Below are 13,821 nucleotides of genomic sequence, written 5' to 3' on the forward strand. Positions count from 1 at the left end.
CACAGAGAGATTAAATAATTAGCTCAAATTCACTGAGCTATTCCATTTCAGGCCTGGGGTTTTTAATTCGGGCAGTCTACTTATAAAACCTGTGTTCTCAAACAAGAAAACCTCCTGCTTATGCTAATATATTTACTACTCACTGTGATTCATATTCTATTGTAACACATAAATATGGTATGGATAAGAAAATTACAAATAGAATCCCAAATCACATTTTAACCTTTTTCCCATAAGATTTATTGAAATTCTCCCTTCCCGACAGTAATGGAGACATGAAAAGCATAGAATAAACTTGGCAAAGTGAAAGAGAGGCACAGAGATCAAAAAGAGGTATCCTTCATAATTAAAAGCAGTTAAGTTCTACTTTACATTTAGTTAAATTTAAAGAAAAGGTAGACGTTGACAGTTTGGTTCTACATCAAACGTTCAATATTATTAGACACTCAAGTTAGAGAAAATGTAAGATAAAAAGTTTCACTCATTATTCCGCTTTGGTTAGCCCCTTTTCCTCCTAAGAGCGACATTTTAATGGCTTAGGATTTGCTGAGAAGCAACTAAAACTTTGAATAAAACGCAATCACAGAGAAGAAGAATGTCTACTACACAATTAGAGCTAGTAAGACTTCTTTGGATTTTGCCTCAGCAGTTCTTTACCTTCCTTTTATTTTTTTTTTCTTTGACTAATTAATTTTGCAGTCTGTGGTTTGTTTTCACTCATTAAATATTTTCTATATATTTTTGAGCATCCATTAAATTTTGCACCAGTCCATAAAATAACCTCCTACTTCTCACTCTTCACGGTCTCCCTCTTCAGAAAGACCAGAGGAATAATTTTGCAGTTGTTTTGTATGGTCTTTAATGTGTACATCATCAAATTTGGCTTCTGATTGAAGATATCTATCAGGCTTCTCAATTAGAGGAACATTTGCCTAGAATCTTCTTCTGAATCTGGCCTCAATAAAGAGTCATTGATTTGAGGATTGTAGTATTTTGATCTGTCTTTTAATAAGCAGAACATTTCCAGAAATTATACTTACACAGAATTAACAGGTGATTCTTTTAAAGCTATACTTAAAAATACCCCTATATGGCCTTACCCTGATTCGATTTTTTCCCAGTAAAGTATCTATAATGTGTAAAAACCTTTGGGCATTTTCTCACAGTGATTCTTGAGTCTCTTTCCCTCATCTGCACAAGGGATATCATGAGTTTATTTTTAACCACTACTTTTGCAGATGGTAACTATTTTACTCAATAGATCATTTCTCTAAGGAATTAGCCAACATATATAAACATTCTGCAGGCAGGATTGAAAACTCCTCTTCTTGCACCTTTGATTCAAGCTTTATTGCTTATTTACTTAGTCTGATGGGAATAAGCCTTTTCTTTTATGCTTCAAAGACAGAAAAAGAGATGTTTAGCTTCCTTGGGAAGAAAGGAGTTTTCCTTCCCATTTGTGTAGAAAGAAGTTGGTGAGGAGCCAGGCATTCCCTGAGGGCTGTCAGGGGGATCACAGAGATGTCTACCCCCTGGGAAGGGGTAGCTGAGTGCTTACCGGGATAGTGAACTATTTGGGCACAAGTTTGAGAAAAAAAGTTATGAATCGGTTGCAGATGGAAGCTGGCAGGCAGAAAAAGCAGAACGAATTTATATTGACGTTTCAGGTTATCCAACAAGGCCATTAGTATTCTCTCATGGCCATTGGGGAGGCAATGTCAGGGCGAAATTTTACTTAGGCTAATAATATTGATTTTTTGGTGTCCTTTAAGTATGAGAGCAAGGAAAGACGACTTCTGTCCTGATTATATTCACAGACCACAGGAATTTGGCTATGAAGTTGAGTTCTACTTCTTTGATTTTTACATTATCACCATTCAAAAAATGCTTTTCCTTTTCACTTGGTTTTAGTAACTTTACTTCATTTTCATATTTCCCATCAGGGTTATTTTCTAAGTTATGATTAAATATACACATAGATTAATTCAATCACTGTTTCAGCAAATACTGATTGAGTACTCACTGTGTGCCTGCACTGTGTTGGGCTCTGAATATACAAAAATAAAAACTGATTCAGCCCTTAAGGAGTTTACAGTCTACTTAGAAAGGAAAGGTAACAAATGTTCAGAGTGAAGTGTGGTAAAGTGCTGTGAGTATTTCAAAGAGCAACAGTCTACTTCCAGCCTGGTGAGTTGGCACCTTCCCCGAAAGAGGGAGACGTTGAGTTGTGCCTGAGAGGTGGATGAGCCTAAGAGAAGAAAGTTAGTTACTGCTGTGTCACTATGTGATGCAGCCCAAATTTCTTCTCTCCTGAGATCTAGGCAGACCCACACCTCAAAAGCACTGCTTTCGCATCCACTCAACCATTTCTTCCGCTCTCATGAAAGTTCCTACTGCCTGGGAGAGCAGGTGCACAGGTCAGCCCTGCACTCAGATACAGCCTAGAGGTATGTCTCATTCAGAGCTATTTTCATCCCTTATGCCCTCTGCTCCCAGAACAGAAGACATCTATTTACTGTATCAATATCTTACATCTATGTCTTAATATCTCCTGGACCTAAATTGAGAAAAATTAAATACTAAGTTTATGAAACTGAAATTCATTTCTTCAGTTTCCTGAAGCAATAAATGCACCTCATTAAACAAGGGGATGGGAGAACATGGAGAGAACACGAAATTATAAGAAGCATAGTGGTTAATATTTCAGGAAATAATCCCCATACACATCTTTAAGTTGGATGAGGGGGACTGAGGAAGGAGGCTGAGAATTGCCCTAGGGTGCCGATATAAATTCTCCATTGTTCTACTGGACAGAGCAAGGGAAATGAAGCTATAAACAAAATACTCCAAAAACATCTAAGTGTGGCATGAGTGGGCAGGAAATAGAAGAAGTGCCTCAGAAATGACTTCCCAGAGGAGGCTGCAGTTAATCTTATTATCCCATTTGACGCATGAGGAAACTGAGGCTCAGAGATGACTTCCTTAGGGAAGTTTTAATTTTCCATCTCAACATACAGATCACATTGTTGAGAAAATGGTGGAGACTATTGGTTTCTAGTAAAAAAAATATATATTTTTCAAGTTTTAAAAAATGTGCTATCCTAGGCAGAGATTTAGGGTCTGTCTGTGGTGAACTAGAAGCAGTCTAGCATGACTTAGTCTGTGCCAGCCTAATTTTTTTTTGTCCCTCAAATCTCCATTGGCTGCTTTAGAAAGAGGATCTTCTTTAAATGCCACACATTATTTATCCAAAGATCATAACTCTGACAAGCAGAAATGAAAACTCCATTGCTTCCAGATGTCCAAAATGAAAGCTTTCCATGAGAAATTTTGCTCTTTAATTGCAGGTAATTTTATTAGAATTCTGTTTAGATCATTGTGGTGTCAGATAAAGTTTCAATATTTGCTAAAATCAGTTTGCATGCATGGCATAGCTGGGGTCCCTGCGATGCAGCTCCTTTTCAAAACCGGTGCTTGCTTTTCAGAGCTTATCTGCAATAGTCACAGTCTTTATTTCATGAAGCCATTAAAGTAAAGGCATTTCAATGGGAAAGCAGCTATAACAACAGGGACCTAGATTTCATTATTAGCATAATTCACAATTATTTTTCAGTTCTAAAAAAGGAGACATTTTACAGTTATTCCAGCATTTCTGCCTTCAGAATGTAATGTACCTAGATCTATTATAACATTTACCGGGTTGTGTTGCAACTGTTTATTTACATCTTTGTTTCTCTTGCCAGACTAAGAGCTTCAAAATAGGCAAGAATTGCATCCTATCCCCTTTTTCGGTCCTCCCCAGTGCCTCAAGCAGTGCTGACCATATTGCTGGGGCTCAAGAAAGGTGCTTTCAGATAAAATAATAATGCACACATAAATTAAAGTCAAGGAAGTCATGCATTTGTGTACTTAAAGTGAAGCTCTGAATTTCCTGAAGTGTGCATAATCATCTAAATTTTAAAGTCTGCTATATAAAAATTGGCACAACTCTGCTGATAAAGTTCAAGTTGTTTCAGAAAGAAGAGAAAAATCATCTTGTTTCATATAAGAAGGTTATTTATAGTTATGTTTTCTGTGAATTGAAGGTTCATAGAAAATTAGTGATATTGAGATCCTGTATATAGGTGAATTTCCTAGTGTTTATTTGATAATTTTGAAAGTCACTTTCTTTTAAATGCAAGGACCTCTGCTGAAACGATGGTGATGATGGTGATTTAAAATCATCATCTCCTCCAATTTTTATTGACTCAATGAACTCTTTTGATTTTTTTACTATTCTGTACTTGTGATAAAAAGATAAATGCTCCTTGCCCTTAAAGATCTCATAATCTGGTATATCAGTTTGACACACAACAAATATAAAAGATAAATGGGAGAGTATTAAAATAGAAATATAAATTCAGTTCTAAGGGAGCACGGTAGTATGATAAAACTTGTGCTAGAAAAGGATGTAGACTCAGAAGAGACTTCACTAAAGCTAGAATTTAACCTTATCATTTTCTCCCCAGAAGGTTTAAAACTCCAACTTGGCTTTATAGATGGTAGATGGTATTTGAATCTGGCAAGTTGGGCTCTAAAGCCCATTCTCTTTATATTCTCCTTGTCCCACTGCTCCCCAACCCCACAATAGAGTGACTCTTTCAAAGCTCATTCAGCTTCATAGAGAATTCATGTGGTGTATGATTGCCTTTTTATGTAATATATTTTCTGTGTTATTTCCTATAATTTCCCATTTTGGCATTGAGTTAGCAACTCCATGAAAATGGGGCAGTTTAAGCCTGGTGAAAATGATGGAAATACGATGAAGAATGATAAGCACATAATATTTCCTAATAAAAGAAAAGATTTTAACCACACATATGTCATAAAATTCAGATGAACAATAAATGCTTTATTTTTAATATATAACTTGATTATATTATAAAACAAGCCCTGTGCTATTAAATGGAAATGTGTTATATGAGCAACTATGAGGTTTATAAGATGAGATGATTACAAGGTGAATGAAAACTTTCTACCCAAGTTCAGCAAAAAATGTTATGAAGTTGAGATTCTCAGGCATATACATGATAGCAAGTTATTATTTAGAGAGCTAGACCGATACAAAGGGAAAGAGAATATTTGTATTTCAAAATCCATTGTCACCAACCCACCCTATCCTCTCCTTCATCTCTTGAGAAAATTCCATCTTTTTCAGGCAAAGATTTATTTTGTGATTTCAAAAGTGCTGCACAGAAAACCTTGGATAGTTTTACTAGGATAATAGAAAATTAACCAAAACTGGACTCTTACCAACTTCCAATTTCAATATTCTGCTTTTTGTTTTATTATATGTTATTCACCAATTACTTGTTACTAAGTTGGTAAAAACCTTGAAGTTGGAGGAGTTATGATACCTAAGATGATCTTCTAGCTGGTTCTGACAAAAATCAAGAAGTATTTTGAAATGATAGACCCTTATACAAATGCAAAATTTCATTAAACTCATTATTTGAACAAATTAAGTAATTATTGAATCAATAGATGTAATTTATAAAGTTGGTACCGTGGTCTGGGTCTATCTTTCTAAATGGTGTTGCCTTCTAAATCTGTATTTTGTTACATTTATTTCCACTTACTCTTTAAAAGATGTGATGGACTGAATATTTATGTCTTCCCTCCAAATTCATATATTGAACCTCTAGCCCAGCATGCAATGGTATTAGGAGGTAATTAGGATTAGACAGGACCGTGAGACCTGAACCCTCATGAATGGGGTTAGTGTTCTTGTAAGTCACGAGAGCTTGCATCCTTTACTCTGCCGTCCACTGTGTGAGGTATAAGAACATGGTAGTCTGCAACCCGCAAGAGGGCTCTCACCAGAACTCTACCGTGCTAGCACTGTGATCTTGGAATTCCAGCCTCCAGAACTGAGAGAAATCAATTTCTGATGTTTATAAGCCACTGAGTTTATAATATTTTGTTAGAGCAGCCCAAGCTAAGACAATAACATTATCGTCAAAAGGGAAGAAACGTTTTCGTAAAGTTCAACGCATTTTTGTTCAGATGTCCCTGTTGAAGAGTACAAGCCTTTGTCGTCATCTGGAAGCTGAATAAATGATGCTGTTCATGTTGCCTGTAATGCCTTTTTCCTCCAGGCAAAATCTGTATTCCTTGAGGCACAGCTCACAGATTTCTACAACGTCAAGTCTTCTCCGCTTTCTCAGGGCAGATTGAGTTTCATCTCTTTCTTGGCTTCATCGCACTCTGGATCTTGGAGTATTACAATCAATCTATTTGGCTGAGTGGTGCTGTACCGGGGGAGGGAAAGCTCTGAAGGTCACAAAAACCTGAGTGCAAATCGCCAGCTGTACCGACTATTATGTGGGCATGCCCCTGCATCCTCCGGGGCTCACGTTCCGCAACGGGTAAAAGGGTACACATATCTACCCCACGGAGGTAGTGAAGCTAAAAGAATCTGCTCTATACACCTGATCCAGCAGAGGCTGGCATGTTGCAGACGCTCAGTAAATGCCCTTTTCCCTCTATGTGTTTGTCTCTGGCACAGCTGTAAATGAATGCCTGCAGGACAGGGCATGCGATTTCTATGTAAGTTCAGCATCGGGCACTGCGCCTCACGTATGCTCAGTGCGTCTTAATTTTATATAAGAATAGAAGGTTCTCCTGGCAGATAACTTGGTAAGGTTTAGGGAGGATGTAGAGGTTCTTGTGGTAGCAGCATTTTTCTTAAAGGAGTTTGAACTAATTTTCCATTTTATTATTTGGGTAAATGAGGCAGCAAGGGATTCACCTAATGGAGCCTAATATCTCATTTCTGCTCGTTGTGCCCACCAGGCATCTCTCGTTTGTGTGGGCCCTGGAAAGGAACACTGGTGACAGTGACGCCCGGAAGCAGGGCCACCCTTCTCTCTGCCCGGCAGTAATCACTTTTCTCATATCAATTTACTTTCAATTTAAAAGGACTGCTGAGGAACATTTTTTATTGTGAAAATACAAACTAAATCAGGCTTCAAACTTACTGTCAGCATTTTTTAAAAAATAAACATTCCGCTACTGATGAGAGAGTGGGCCCAGACTGCCCTACGGGACAGAGAGTAACAGATCTTATCTCCTTAGAGAAAGACAGGCCACCTCCAAAGAGAAGCCTTTTAAAGGATATTCACTTAGTTTTTATCTGTAAAGTTTAGAACTAGAAGGCAACTTAGAGATCATGTATCTCGGATCGTTCCTTTTACAGATAAAGTAGGATCCAGAGATGTCCCACAGCTTGCCCAGGGCGGCTGTGCAGTGGCCGTCAGAGGGACCCCCAAAACAGACATGCCTGGAGTCTCAGTTCAGTTATTCACCTACCAAAACTGTTTCGACCGTTCCTAAGTTTCCACTACGGACTTAACAATGGAGCTTTGGTAAAATACTGTCATAGGTATGTATTTAGAATTTTGTCTTTCAAATACAGTTATTTCTCTCTCCCTCAGAAAACTTTCCTTCCTAATTACGTATTCATTGGGCTCATGCTGTAGGTGTGTCCTTATTTGCTGTGTGCACACACTGGCAGAATAGCAGGGTTGAGGCTCAAGAATGCACTATTTTTGGAAAGCCTGTATGGGATAAGCAATTGGTTCTGGAAAACCCACAATTATGAGAAAACAGATAATTCACATGCTGATAATTGGTTGAATTGAATAAGAAAGAGAGAAAATGCATTTATGCCCAATTGGTATTCGTGCTGTTTAAACCTGTAGAAATCAATCTACAGGAAGAGTTATCGTTTTTAAAATAATGTTACTTTTAAAATCTGGGGTGGGGGGAACACCTGATATTAACGCCAACTCCCTTCTTTCTCAAACTGTAATTGCAGTGTTTCTTCTCAGCACATATTTTGGTCGCCTGCCTTGGGTTTCAGGTCATCTTCATGCTCTAAGATTGGACTAATCAAAGTGTCCAAACACTAGCAGAATTCGTAACGCCAGGAGCGTGTTAGAAAGACATCGTCTGAGGCCCCAGCTCAGAGCTACCAGCCCAGAGCCTGCAGTTTTACAAGCTGCCAGGGCACGTGCAGGCATCTATCTTCACCCTTGGGAAGCACCGCTCTAGGAGACCGCACACATTCTTCCTATCCCCAGCATTCCCAGTCTCCCTCTCTCACTGATAAAAGGAACTACTATTTTAACTGAGCCATATCTAAGGTTTTGAGGACACTCCAAACGTCGGGAGCAGAAGTAACCCTTCAGGGAAAAACAAAAATGAAAACAAAATCAAGTAGTGTTTTCTGATTTCCTCCCTGTGCCCCACCCCTTATGTCCGTATAGTTGGTCCGTATAGTGAGTTACAAACACACACACACACACACCAGTGGCACTGAACTTGTTATTTCTCTCAGTCCCCTTCCTGCCTTTCATTTGGTGCATGAAAAACGTCAAACGTGGTTACCGCGTGCTCTGCTTTCTTGTTTAAACCTGGGCTTTGCCCGTATGGATGTGGCAGTTCTTCCACCACCATTAAATTGACCTGGAGGCCCTCACCTTCACGTGGGAAGCGAAGTGCAGGAGGCTGAGTACAGAGGCCGGTAGCATGGACTGAAAGCGAGGAAAACCTCATTAAGACAAATATTTATTTTTGTCTGTAAGGCTCACTCTTAGGCTCTAGAGTGTTCAGTCTTCATACTGTTCTAACAGGAATCCTTGCATGTGTTTTAAACTTCAGACAATAAATGCCCACCTTTCACTGGGGTCACAGGATAGTGCTCTCTGTTGCCATGAAACATACAGATTCTAGTTTATCCATATTAACCGTCTGAAAGTGCTGATCGTTATCACAAGAGTCATGAGATCCCTGGAGAATCTTCACTCACTTTAGAAAATGGACCATTAAAAGAAACTTATTTAAAAGAAAGAAAGAAAACTACATCGCCCTTCTAATGCTGCTGTTTAACGTGACTTGTGTCATTTACTGTCCGTCCCAGATAATTGTTATTGGTGAACTCTGATCAACTCCTTCCTTTTGGACCCACTACTTTCTAGCTATGTGATGCATAGCAAATTATCTAAATGTTCTGTTTCAAAGTTTTCCTTATCTGGACAACACATGCACACTATCAAATTTCATATACATGTTATTTTAGTAATTGTTAAAATATTTATATATATACACATCTATGATTAAAGACATCCAAAGTAAGAGTAAGTTATAGATCATAACTAAAAATTGTAATGTAACTTAATAAACCTTTCTTGCCCCTGATTACCCTAATTTTTAAACTCTCTGCTTGTGACACTGGTATTACACTTCAGACAGTTTTATTCACTTGTGAGAATCTTTCCTGCTTTTTGTAGACATGCAGGCCAAGAAGGTGCTGATGATTTAATTAAGTGCATTGCCTTTTGAAGAGAGTTAAAAACCAAGTTGTTTTAAATTCAATCAATTCTAAGCCATTCCTCCATGTTAGATTGTCTTTTTTTGGAAAAAATTATAGCCAACAAGCTTCTTGCACTTTTCACATCCTTAAAATATGATGAAGTTTTATAATTCCTTCTACCTTAATTATATGCTGTGCAATTATCAGCTTTCTTTAGGGGCTTATTCACATACACGGATATAATGCAGATGCAAAATTATCTCACTGGTAGAGTTTATGACTCATCTTTTATCTTCACTAGTGACTGAGTATCTCTAAGACAACAGAAGAGAGACCACGTCACTTCTAATTGTCTTAGTGCCTTCCTCACACTAATGCTTAGCATCTTAGGAAAAGCAGAACTACATTTACGAAAATAGCTACAAGTTCCTCTGGTAGATTCTAAACGTTTTTTTGTAAAATAGAAAAGCCCTTTTTTATTTATTTAAAATCCAAACATCACATACAAAAGACCCAACACAAAGTATGCATTTCGTGAGTATTTGATTCAATAACTGATGAATAATCAAGTCCTGGTAGTGCAACCCAAAGAAATAACTCCACCAGAAAAAACCCAAATTAGCTCCAAAGAGGATATATGGCCATTAATATGACCTCCAGCTTGAGTCTCCATCACAGTGACCTGATGAGATCATTGATTAATTCCCACAATTTGATGATACTGCCTTTGTGGTTGCTGACATATGTCTTTTTAAACAGCAGAAAGCAAATCCATTGGTTAGCATCTATTTTTATCTAAATCAGCTTCCCAGGTATCATGTAACAGAAGAAAATATTCAAGAATTGATTTATGTGTAATTTTGAGGTAATTTCCTTGTTGCAGTCTTTAAATAGAAGTGATTCCCAATGTCTGGGTACTGGATTTCCATTAGGACAATGCAAATAACTCTAATTCAGCACTGAAAATTGTGAGCTTAGTATATTGACTAATGCTTGCAAAAAAATTGCGATTTGCTTCTCTGTGATAGAAACATTTGTAATGTTCAACGACAATTTAAATAAATTTTAAATTCTCTTATTTTGTTGGCGGTACACACACATGTCCGCCTGTGTGTATAATTAATATAATAAAAATCATGTTCTCCTTTTTTCGGTCACACAATATATGCAAAGAACAGAGCTTTTCAGCCCTGGCTTTACGTTGGAATCACCTGAGAAGTTTAAAAAATATTGATTACTGAATCCCAAGTCAAGAAATACTGCTTTGGTTAGGCGAGGATGTGTTTTGGACACCTGGATTTTAAAACCTCCCAGATGATTCTAACATGCAGCCAAGGTTGAGAATCATGGCTTCACTACATTACACCTTTAAACATTTCTACGTTATGGTTGGGAGCTGAATTAAATAGTGTTAGTGGTAGAAATAGAAAGACATTTGGATTCATAGGAATCCCAAATTTAGAAAGACACTTAGGTGCGCACTTTACTCCTGGGAAGGTTTTAAAACACAAAGAGCCATAATAGTGGCAATTTCACACTCACAATTTAATTGAAATGCCAGACATGATCATGGCTGGATCTAAAAAGCTATGTGTGAGGCCGCTTATTTTCAGAATCAGATAACCCTGTCAGTTTTCCTAACACCGCCTGATGTTTGTCATGTGGTTAATGATAATAGGTGTGTGTTGGGGAGAATAAGGGTTTACTTGACTGAGGCATTCTCCACAGGCTGGCGTCGCAGAGAGAGCCGATCTCCTGCAAGGCACTCTGAGCCCTGAAATCTGCTCCGAGGAAACTGGTCAGATGCTCAAGGCAATTAAACCAGGTAGAGCGCTGAGGCTGCAGGTCAGGGCTGGGAGCCCCTGGTTGCCCAGGTCTTCAAGTTGCAACTGCAGGTCTTTGATCCCAGCCCAGATCACAAAGGGTACACGAGTGGTACTTCCTCCACTGGAGGTGCGATCACAGGACTTTAACCCCAGCCCCTGATCATGTCAGAGGAAGGTTGACATGTCCCCAAACACGCAGACCCCAAACCTCACATCCTAGAGGTTGAGGTCCCTCTTCTGGAGTTTAACTAATAGCTAGATTTTGAAGCCCGAGACTGTCGTAGGGAATATAAGAGTAAACAAGTGCTATGCTTGCCTTCTGCAGCTTACGTTTTAATAGGGGTGTGTGTGTGTGTGTGTGTATGTGTGTGTGTGTTCATGAAAAACTCCTCCCAGGTAGCCTGTGTTTGGCTGTCTGTTTTTGGGAGGCGGTATGGTAGAACAAGTATTTACTTGCCTGGGAGTCCAAAAACCTAGGGCTGTGATATAAATCTGTAGCATATTTCACAGACCATTAGCATGGGTTCTCGCGTTCTCAGTTTCCTCCTCTATTAATTCAAAGTTAGCAAGATGATGAATAAAGTCTGTCCTTCCTTTAGAGGCTGACAGCTCCACCCAGGGTCTTTCTCGGGTGTGATGGCACCAGCTGGAGCTGGCTGGCCCAGAGTTTCATTTGCCTGGTTGGCCTGGATAGAGGAACAGCTCTTCCTTTGATCACTGTTACCTTGTTAATCGAGAAGTTCAGTGAGGAATCAGGAGGGCACTAGGAAGCATGAAGGAAGTAGGGGAAGGGCAGGTTCTGTCACTGGCCTTGAGTGCAAGGCTCTTTTCTCCTTGAAGTGGTGACAGTCTAGGTTCAAAGCTGAGCTCCTCCTGAGGGTCTGGCTTGCGGGAGTGACAGCAAAATGACACCAGAGCAAATCTAGCATCTTTGTGAACCTTTTCATTTTCTCTTCATCTCCTAGGCATCACAAAATGGACAACAGGAAAGTTTTTACTTTATCCCTAATAATGGCTGGGAGTACTACATAATCAATACATTGTACAAAGAAAATAATTGTTTTTGTTTTAAGAAAAAGACCTTGGTCAAACTAGTAATTTTATTTTGTAAACCAAGTTTTGCCTTCTTCCCAGGCAAATGTATATACTTAAGAATTAAAATCAGAAGGTAATGTTTTAATTTTTTTTAAGATTATGGCCTTTAAAAATAATGAAAATAGATCTGAACCTTTAGTCCTGCATTAATTAATTGGGATAATTTTAAACACACGAATTTCTCTCATAAGCTTTCATTTTTCTTTGGCAAAACCTACTTAATATTTTCCTCATAGTATATTTTGGGTACCAAATGGGAAACAGAAGGCAAAACACTTAGCACGGGGCCTGGGATGTAGTGAAATATCAATGATTAAAATTATGTAATTTGATATTTTATTAACTATTATATACATATGGTCTATACACTTGGTGAAGGGTAAGAGATGTAAATTCGCCACAAAAACTATTTCCTTCTAAGATGTAGTCTTACTTATTTCTCGCTTTTCTACTGACTGGGAGAAACAGACTTGTATAGTAGGAAGATCCTGGTAGCAGGGGAAAAGCTGGCTGGGGATGGGAGGAGACGCTGCTGTGTAAGAAGCTATGTTCCATCCTGCTCTGGCAGATACCATGTCATTCGACTGAGACCCACAAGCTGGAGCCTCATTTTTAAGAGGAAATAAGACACACATTTGGTGAGACTACCTTTAATTTTTAAGATACCATGTCATTCGACTGAGACCCACAAGCTGGAGCCTCATTTTTAAGAGGAAATAAGACACACATTTGGTGAGACTACCTATAATTTTTAGTGGAAAGACATGTTGTTAATTACCGGATCCCCTTCTCCTCATCCAAATCATAAGCATCAGCTAAGGAGCCAAAATGTTGTGAAAGGAATGTTTGAAGACACAGTAGATTTCAAGCATGCAAATTACGACCACCCGAATGCCTCCTTACAGGAGTCCAATGAGGGAGGGGCGTGCCGGCAGAAGGAAATGTCGGGTAAGCATCAGTTGTTCTCAGGTGTGACTGATGCTTGGGTGCAGGCCAGGGGCGCTTGAGGAAGAGGGGAGCAAGGCAGCTGGACCAGACAAGATCGTCAGTGGTGGGGGACCTGAATGGACCCTGCAAGCACATGGCCACCATTTCTTCATACAAGGCTCAGAAAGTCTATGAAAGGCTTGGCTCAGGCTTACCCTGAATTCCTAGGAAGGTCCTTGAAGCCAGTCACATGCTAGTGCTGATGTGGTTTTCATCTGGACATTCTAGCCTTTTGTCCCCATTCAGCAGTCAGGGCAACAGGATGCTCCGTCAGAATGCCACATCCCTTCGCTGCCCGGGACATCTCATCTTCCCACCTCTTTCCAGCCATGAGTTAGCAAGCTCCCCAGACACAGGCAGTCAAAATGTGAGAGGTTCAAAGTGACCCCAGTCACTTTAAGGCCGTCCAAGATAATACCTAAAAGAGTAACGGGTAGACCCTCAAATCAGACAAACACAGTGTCAAAACCAGGCACGCCGAGGACCGTCCCAAATACTTTCTACTGGTGGGGCTGGGGTGCCGAGAGATCGTCTGAGGCCACCCAGGACTGAGGGCCA

General features: G+C 39.3%; 1 long non-coding RNA gene across 1 annotated transcript in view; it reads right to left on the reverse strand.

Annotated features, from left to right (window-relative positions):
• Nucleotides 1–13,176: 13,176 nt before the first annotated feature.
• LOC140698276 (uncharacterized) overlaps nt 13,177–13,821 on the reverse strand; it is a 334,247-nt gene continuing 333,602 nt past the window's right edge. Inside the window, exon 4 of the long non-coding RNA XR_012075941.1 lies at nt 13,177–13,681. This is a non-coding gene — a long non-coding RNA (uncharacterized lncRNA). The remainder of the gene's footprint in view (nt 13,682–13,821) is intronic.

This window comes from Vicugna pacos, chromosome 9 (assembly GCF_048564905.1).
Source record: "Vicugna pacos chromosome 9, VicPac4, whole genome shotgun sequence".
NCBI lineage: Eukaryota > Metazoa > Chordata > Mammalia > Artiodactyla > Camelidae > Vicugna > Vicugna pacos.